The sequence below is a fragment of the Enhydra lutris genome, unplaced genomic scaffold, assembly GCF_002288905.1.
Source record: "Enhydra lutris kenyoni isolate GAN:26980312 unplaced genomic scaffold, ASM228890v2 scaffoldscaffold3, whole genome shotgun sequence".
NCBI lineage: Eukaryota > Metazoa > Chordata > Mammalia > Carnivora > Mustelidae > Enhydra > Enhydra lutris.
The window spans coordinates 2756652-2764220 of NW_019154087.1; the positions used below are offsets into that span (position 1 = coordinate 2756652).

The following is a 7569-nucleotide window of genomic DNA, read 5'->3' on the forward strand; positions in this document are numbered from 1 at the left end:
TAAATGGCAACAAATTCAAAATGCAAATCAATGTCACTATGATAGGATCAAATGCCTTTCAAACCCAGAGTGGAGGAGGTAAGAATGATTTTCTCTGAGTATTATCTTTTAGGTATAAAATTAAGAACTAGATATTAAATCACAGAGACGAGCTGATCTTCTTAAGAAGCTCAATGAATATGAAAGCAAAATGAATGACATGAGAGGAATTAGACTTCAACGAACGTGAGCGGAGTGGGGCAGGCTGAGTGTGTGAGATAAACAGCCTGGAAGAGGAAGATGGGAAAGGGGACAGTGACTGGGAGCTGCAGGAAAGATACCACTAAGATTGGCAGCAGAAGTAGACGGCTCAAGTGTGATAAAGAGCTTTAAAAGGTAAAAATTCCCATCAAGTTTCAGATGGCAGATGTTACTGTATGAGTCCAGAGTGGAATCACTGCATAAGATAGAAAAGGATGCCAGATAGAAATAAATAATGACAGAACATAGAAAAGTCAAGGAAGGACTTTGTTAGTTAACACTTTATTTGAAAACAACTGCATTAATAAGGCAATGATAAATATTCTAGGACAAACATAAAGGGCATTATTGAAATGGTAGATATCAGTCAGGAGAATTGGAAATCAGCTTTCTTTAATTAGGAACAAGAGTGGAATAACAAATGTGGAAGCGACATTTGGAGATACTAAAGATGAGACAATATGTTTTCATATGTTACTATTTGCTGATGGACCTGACGATCCATCGCATCACTGCAGAGGAACTTAGAGTGAATAATAGTTGACCATCTGGCTGCAAACTTTGACAGTCTTTGAAGATAGTAGTTCATAGAGAGCGAGGAGTAAAGAAAATAGAGTTTTACCAACTATATCAAAGTTATATGGGAGTAAAGGGATTGCCTACTAATGAAGATAATTACCTCTTCTTGATAAGAGATGAAGGCACAAAGCTACAGCTGGATAATAAAAAATTCTTCTACAGCAGAACAGCATAAAATTATACTCAATTCAGGTCCCATGCATTATTAACTCCCTCAAAATTAAAGCATTTCTTTTAGTCTCTGGTGAGGCGGAAGCATGTAATGGAAAGACCACAGGTTTCGAAGTCACATAAACATGGATTTGCAATCCAGCTCCATCATCCATGAGTGTGTGATTCAGAGACAGTCTTTTAACCAATCCTCATTTTGAAAATGAAGACACAGCTAACTATCTCACAGGGTTTTGAATGGTTGAAAAAAGAGGAGCATATTAGATGTCCACCATAGTGACTTGCATTCATTATTCCTTGAACAAATATCTGTTGAGGACCACCACGTGTGAAGCACTGTGCTAGTGTCGGATTTTGCAAAGGTACCTGAACACAGATTAACACCTCCTCCTCCTATGTGGCTTATGGTCTTATGAGACGGACAGTCACTAATCGGGCAGTTACAGAAATAATATAAAAATAACTATCATGGTAAGTGCTGCAACAGAAACAGTATAGATAACAGGATTATTTGATGTGCTAGGAGAGGTCATGGAGGCGTCTGAAAAGTGACAATGGAGGTGATATTAGAAGGAGGCACTGGAGTTCACTGGGTGAAGAAAAGAAAAGTAAAAACAGAGCAATAAAAATAAGCATCACATGCGACAACACTGGAAAGATAGGATACGATAGTGTAGGATGGAAAGATCTTAAAGTATGTGTATAAGGACATAAATGAAAGCAACCACTTCACCCTTTGTATGCATTGTTTCTATGATCTTTGTCCAATCAACATGAAAACACTAAACAGAACTTCTCTTAAAATATCTGTATCTATGTAATAAGGTAGTCTAAAAAGCATTGTGAACTACCTCTCAAGCATATTAACACATATAGTGACACCCTTGTACAACCTGTAACGGGACAGAAATAGGGTAGAAACAGGAGTGATCTCTGGCAATGGGCAGAACCTGGACCGCTGACCTATAGGTGCCGGAAACAGCATGGCACAGTCTGCTGGACTAGCTCTTTCTCTGAAGAGGTTGATTCTCTCCCATGCTCACACTCCTCCCATACCTACTCCCCTAGATTAAGATCCTCTATAACACTTGCTTTTGGCTTCCCACGTGAAGATAAGGGCAGAGATTCTCTTAAACCTCTGGATAAGTTAATTACCTTAACTTATTCTATATGTCAGAAGAATCTAGGTTATGTTAAACTAACAGAAAACCAAAAAACGTTTTAAGACAACACACATTTGTTCCTTGCTCATTTTTCATGACTTTTATACGTCAGCTGGGAACTCTGCTCCACATCTTCATTTTGGGGGGTAGGATGAGGGAGTGACCACCATCTGGTACAGATATGCATGTTCCAACAAAATAGACCTCTTTGGCTAAATCAAGTCACATGGCCATATCTGATTTCAAAGGAGCAGAGAAGTGTTATTCTATAATGCTTCTGGAATGAGAACCAAAATATTGATAAATAACCATATTGACCAAATATATTTACTATCATGATGTATTCAAAGAACTAAAAATGACTTTTTCATACCCATTTCAGGGTTTCCTCTTATCCTATATTGTGATTTCTTTGCCGTTTTTTTGTTTGTTTGTTTTACTAACTCCAGGGCATTTATTAAACAACTTCAGCTAATTGGATGCCTGGGTGACTCAGTTGGTTGAACTTCTGCCTTCAGCTCAGGTCGTGATCCCAGAGTTCAGGGATCAAGTCAGGCATTGAGCTCCCTGCTCAGTGGAGAGTCTGTTTCTCCCTCTCCCTCCGCCTTTCCCCCAGCCCCATTCGTGCTTTCTCTCTCAAATAAATAAAATCTTTTAAAAATATATTAAAAATGAATGAATAAATTAATAACAATTTCCAGCTACTGATCTTTATTTTCAATGACTCTCCTACAACATACATATCACATTCACCTTCTCTTGCCTTATAACTCTAAGCTAATGCTCTCCAGAACTGACAGAATGCAATCAAATAAACTTACTAGACAAAATAGTTACCTTAGTATAGAGAAATATTTAAAAGTTATTTTGACAAATAATTTTTCATTTAATATCATGACCAGCTTGGAGGTCGACAGTGTCCTCATTTTATAGGGAAAAAAGCTAAAATTCAGGTAAGCATGGTGACTAGGAAGGGTCAAGTGCTAATAAGTGATAAAGTCCAGATTTGAAGCTATGCCTAATAACAGGAAAGATACCATTTCCACTGTACTGCATAGTCTCAAATCTGCACCTACTTTTCCTTATTAAAATCTGTGTGTGTATAAACTGTTACTCTACAGATCACACAACAGAAAGCAAACAAAAGCTTAGAGGCTGATAAGTTACTGGTATATGCACATTCCAGAGACTCTACTTCAAATTCATTAACTAAATGTAGGCACTCAGAGTCCCACTGCATTAACCTCATCAGACATTTCAGATAATAACTGACCCCACCCAAATCACAGGATACGGGAAGTATTGACATAAAATAATGGAGTCACATCTTCTAAGTAGTAAAAGGATTAAAATACAGTCAGAGATAAAAGAAGTAAAATACCCTTTCAAAATGTAAATTACTTCTTCCATAGCAACAATGATAATGTACTAATTCTAAGAGTCAGATAAATTATTCAAGGACACTGCCATTTAGTTTGTTTCTTGACTCCATAGGGAAAAAGTAATTATGTCTAGCCTAGCCAAGCCTATGATAACAGATGGCTATAAGGGAACAAAAATGAAGGTAATATCTTCAGAAATCTACCATGATGTTTCATATTTTAGTGAAAAAATGTCTTTGGAAGGACCTTAGAATCAATCAGTCTGAGAGTCTCATTTTACATGGAAAGAAGTTGAGACCCAGAGAGGTTAAATACTTTTCTTGAGGTCACATAGTTAGTGGCAGTACTTAACTTAAAGGCAGAAGGCATATTCCAACCATGAAAAGGCTGGGAAGGAAACTATCAATTACTTAGCATGTTCTTTGATGCTTCATTCACATTGTCTCACCTCATGCTCAAATGAACACCATGAAAAAGGTATCATTTTCTCTTCTATTATATCAGGAAACCGAAGGTAAAATAACTAGCCTGCATTCACACAGGAAAAGACAGACCCGAGACCAGTATTTTTTTCTGCCCCCAAAGATGCGTGCTTTCTCCACACCAAAAGCCCTGTGAGCATGTGCACTCCCCTGCTAGTGTGGGTGTTCAAGTCTGGGTGACATTTTGCCAGTGGTGCTATTTTAAGGGATTACTGCTTGTTTTAAAAGATTTTTGACTAAAATTTCTTCTAATGCTATCATTCGGGATGTCTGATCGATGTGCCTGTAACTTCTTGAAGCGCTGTCTTATTTGAGGGGTTGGTTAGATAATTGAAATAATTCAGGGGTCATTAAGATGATTGAAATTGTCTTCCTGGATTATTGTCCCAGGCCTTTAGAATATATCTGAATTACGGGGCCTTCTACAGAGAAGTTTCCTAGAGACTAAAGGAGGGACTGTCTTCCAGATTTACAATGGATACTCTTAGAAAAGAGTTGCCATTGTGCTTCTGGAAAGTGGATAATCAAGTCTCCCCAAAAGAATGGGGCTTCTTCCACCTGGCCATGCTCATAATAAAATACAGTATCAATATGATTGGGGCTATAAATAATACACAGTGAGATAATCATACAATAGTCAGCTGAATGATCCAACTACTAGCCCCTTGCCTCATTGTCCTCTTCTAAATACATGTTGGCTTCGTCTTTTCTGTTTTAAAGGATGTGCTATCTGGTCTAGACTGGGGGCCCAGGTAAACAGGCAGAACCACCCAGGCTGTCCTGGTGACTGACAGCAAAGAACAGCAGCTTGCCTGACACATTAGGCTTGATTACGTTTCTGGGACGTTCTTAGACCTCACTGCATTTCTAGAGAGGTTTTTTCAACATGCCAGACTATAAGCTACCACCCACACTCATAACATAAATACCACCTCCACCAGGAAAGTGTCCAACTAAAGGATAAGAGGAATAGAGGATTCAGCCTGGGCATGCCTTTTTTCCCCATTATATATATATTTTATTGATATATAATTTGAAACTTTTTTCTGCAGTTTTACTGAGATACAGTTGCTCACAAAACATTGTGCAAGGGTAAGGTGTACAATGTGTTTATTTGATACATTTATATATCAAAAAATGATTACTGCCATGGAATTAGTGAACACCTCCATCCTGTCACATGATTGTTTTTTTGTGGTGTATGTAATACAGTGTTGCACTTCTGTGTCTTTGGATGAATTATGTATACATCCAGGTTACTAACATCCTAACTAGGATGTGAAACATCTCCATCTCGATAAATTTGTTTAATGCCTCTTTCCACTCAATTCCACCACACAGGCACTTTTGTGTCTTTTTTCTTTCCTAGAGCATGTTTTTGAAATGCATCCCTGTTATGTAGATCTTGTATCTGTCTTTTGTATGGGAATCATTGCAAATCATTACAATATGTGACCCCTTCTGTCTAGCTTCTCTCATTAAGTTCTTTGTGGAGCTGAAGAACCAAAAGAATTAGCAATGAAGCTTCTGGAGAGAATTTGAGATTCCATAATGGAACAAAGGGAGTAGATGTTAGGATGTTAGTAGATGCTTGGCAGCAGCCAAAATGGACTATTTTGTATGGTCTGGGAAAGCCTTAAATTTGGGGCATATACTGAGTGGGAAAGAAGGTATTTGAAGATCTGTATAAACCAGGGAAGCAGAGTAGGCATCGTCAGGGGATCCTGAGGGTGTATCCATATTTCTCTAGGAAGAGCTGGGCTTGACTTCCACCCCAACTAGTTGTTTGTTTTTCTTTCTTTCCTTTTCTTTCTTTCTCTCTTTCTTCCTTTTTCTCTCTCTCTCATTCTTTCTTAGATTTTATTTATTTGAGAGAGACAGAGGTAGTGACAGAATGTGTGAGCGGGGAAGAAAAGGAGAATCAGGCTCCCTGTTGAGCAGGGAGCCCAATGAAGTGCTCAATCCCAGGACCCTGGGCTCAGGACCCAAGCCGAAGGCAGATGGTTAACCAACTGAACCACCCAGGCCAGGCATCCCATGTTGTTATTTGGCTTTCTTGAGCTTTGCTCTATGCTTCTTGAACCAAACCTGCAGTACTGTGAGATGTATCTCCAGTTTTGAAGCCATTTCTTTCTGAAGGTTGGGAATAGGGTATGGGTTCTTGCTGAACAAGAATTCCAAATCTGTCAATTATTTCTCAGTGAACATTGTTAGTTTCCTTTGTGAATGCTCTGGTGCTTTCTTTAGGAAGGTCTCCTGCACCTGACATCCTGATATCTAGATGTGTTTGCATGCGCTGGTTCTGTGTCAAGCCTGGGCATGCCTTCTGAATGAAAACTTATTTACAGCATTCCAGATCTCATTCAGGCACATTCTGAGAATAAATAATAACTACAAAGCATATGCAAATACCCAAAGGCTGTTCTCAGCAGCCTTAATGCCAGAGTTGCCTGCAGAAGTCAATCTTTACTGTCCAGAAGAGATAAGACCCAATCTATGCTTGGCATAAAGATTTCACTCTCTTTTCCCCCACCCCTATCATTTGGGCATTCCTTGGTACTGATGCCCAATCAGAACTCAGTTCAGAGCTTTCTAATGCATTCTTGGATGGAAAGACAGAAGGTCCACCAGTGTCTGGCACTTTGTCACTGATTGCAGTGAGCTAGGAAGAAAAAGACTAGGGAAGCGTGGTAAATCAGGCAGTGTAACCAGATACCTATTATAATAAGCAAGAACCACCTAGACCCTCCCGAGTTCCAAATCAAGTTTCCACTGGACTCAACTAAGCTTCATCATCCACATTAAACATGTAAACAGTGAAAAAGATTTTAAAACTCATAATGTATTTTTTTTATAAATTAGAGATTTGATGGGTTCAAAAAGTAGTAATCTTACATTGCACAATGCTGTATTATATGCAAAGATTTTTCATTCCTTCCTTGAATCCTTTCAGATAGGAAAGGCAGGTGTTATCTTTATTTCAAAAATAAGAATTGAAAGACCATAGAAATTAAGGGAAATGTTTTAGGTCACACAGAAGTAAATTTTGAATCAGTCAATAAATGCCTTTTCCTATTTCTTCTCACCCCCTTCTCCTGTCAAGTTATATTTCATCTACAAAGTAGTCATGAACTGTGTTTTTCCTTTTGTTTCTTTTGACTTTAAATTTTAGAGATACTTATATTGATCTGCAAGTTTAATAAGAAGCTCTGTAATTATTTTCTCCCCTTGTACTTGTCCAAAAGGAAAAATAGTTTATATTTTAATTCTGTGGGTGGTCTCATTCTTAAAAAAAAAAAAAAAAAAAAAAAAAATCAAATGCAGTGTGTTTGAAGTCCAGACACTTTTTTAAATCTAAGGGTATTTTTGTTGTCATTGTATTTGGAAAGCTGACTCTGACATTTTAGCTATAGAGAGAATAATTTTGATAAATCTGTTGTTTGTCACCTTACCAAAACCAAGAAAGGTAGGAAATGGGACAGCTGGTAGATATTCCTAATTGAGACTATCAGAGAGAGTGAGTATGAAGAGAAATCTGTTGATGTTGAGGCT

General features: G+C 38.0%; 1 pseudogene; it reads right to left on the reverse strand.

Annotated features, from left to right (window-relative positions):
- Window positions 1–5495: 5495 nt before the first annotated feature.
- Window positions 5496–6310, reverse strand: LOC111152590 (annotated as a pseudogene).
- Window positions 6311–7569: the final 1259 nt, after the last annotated feature.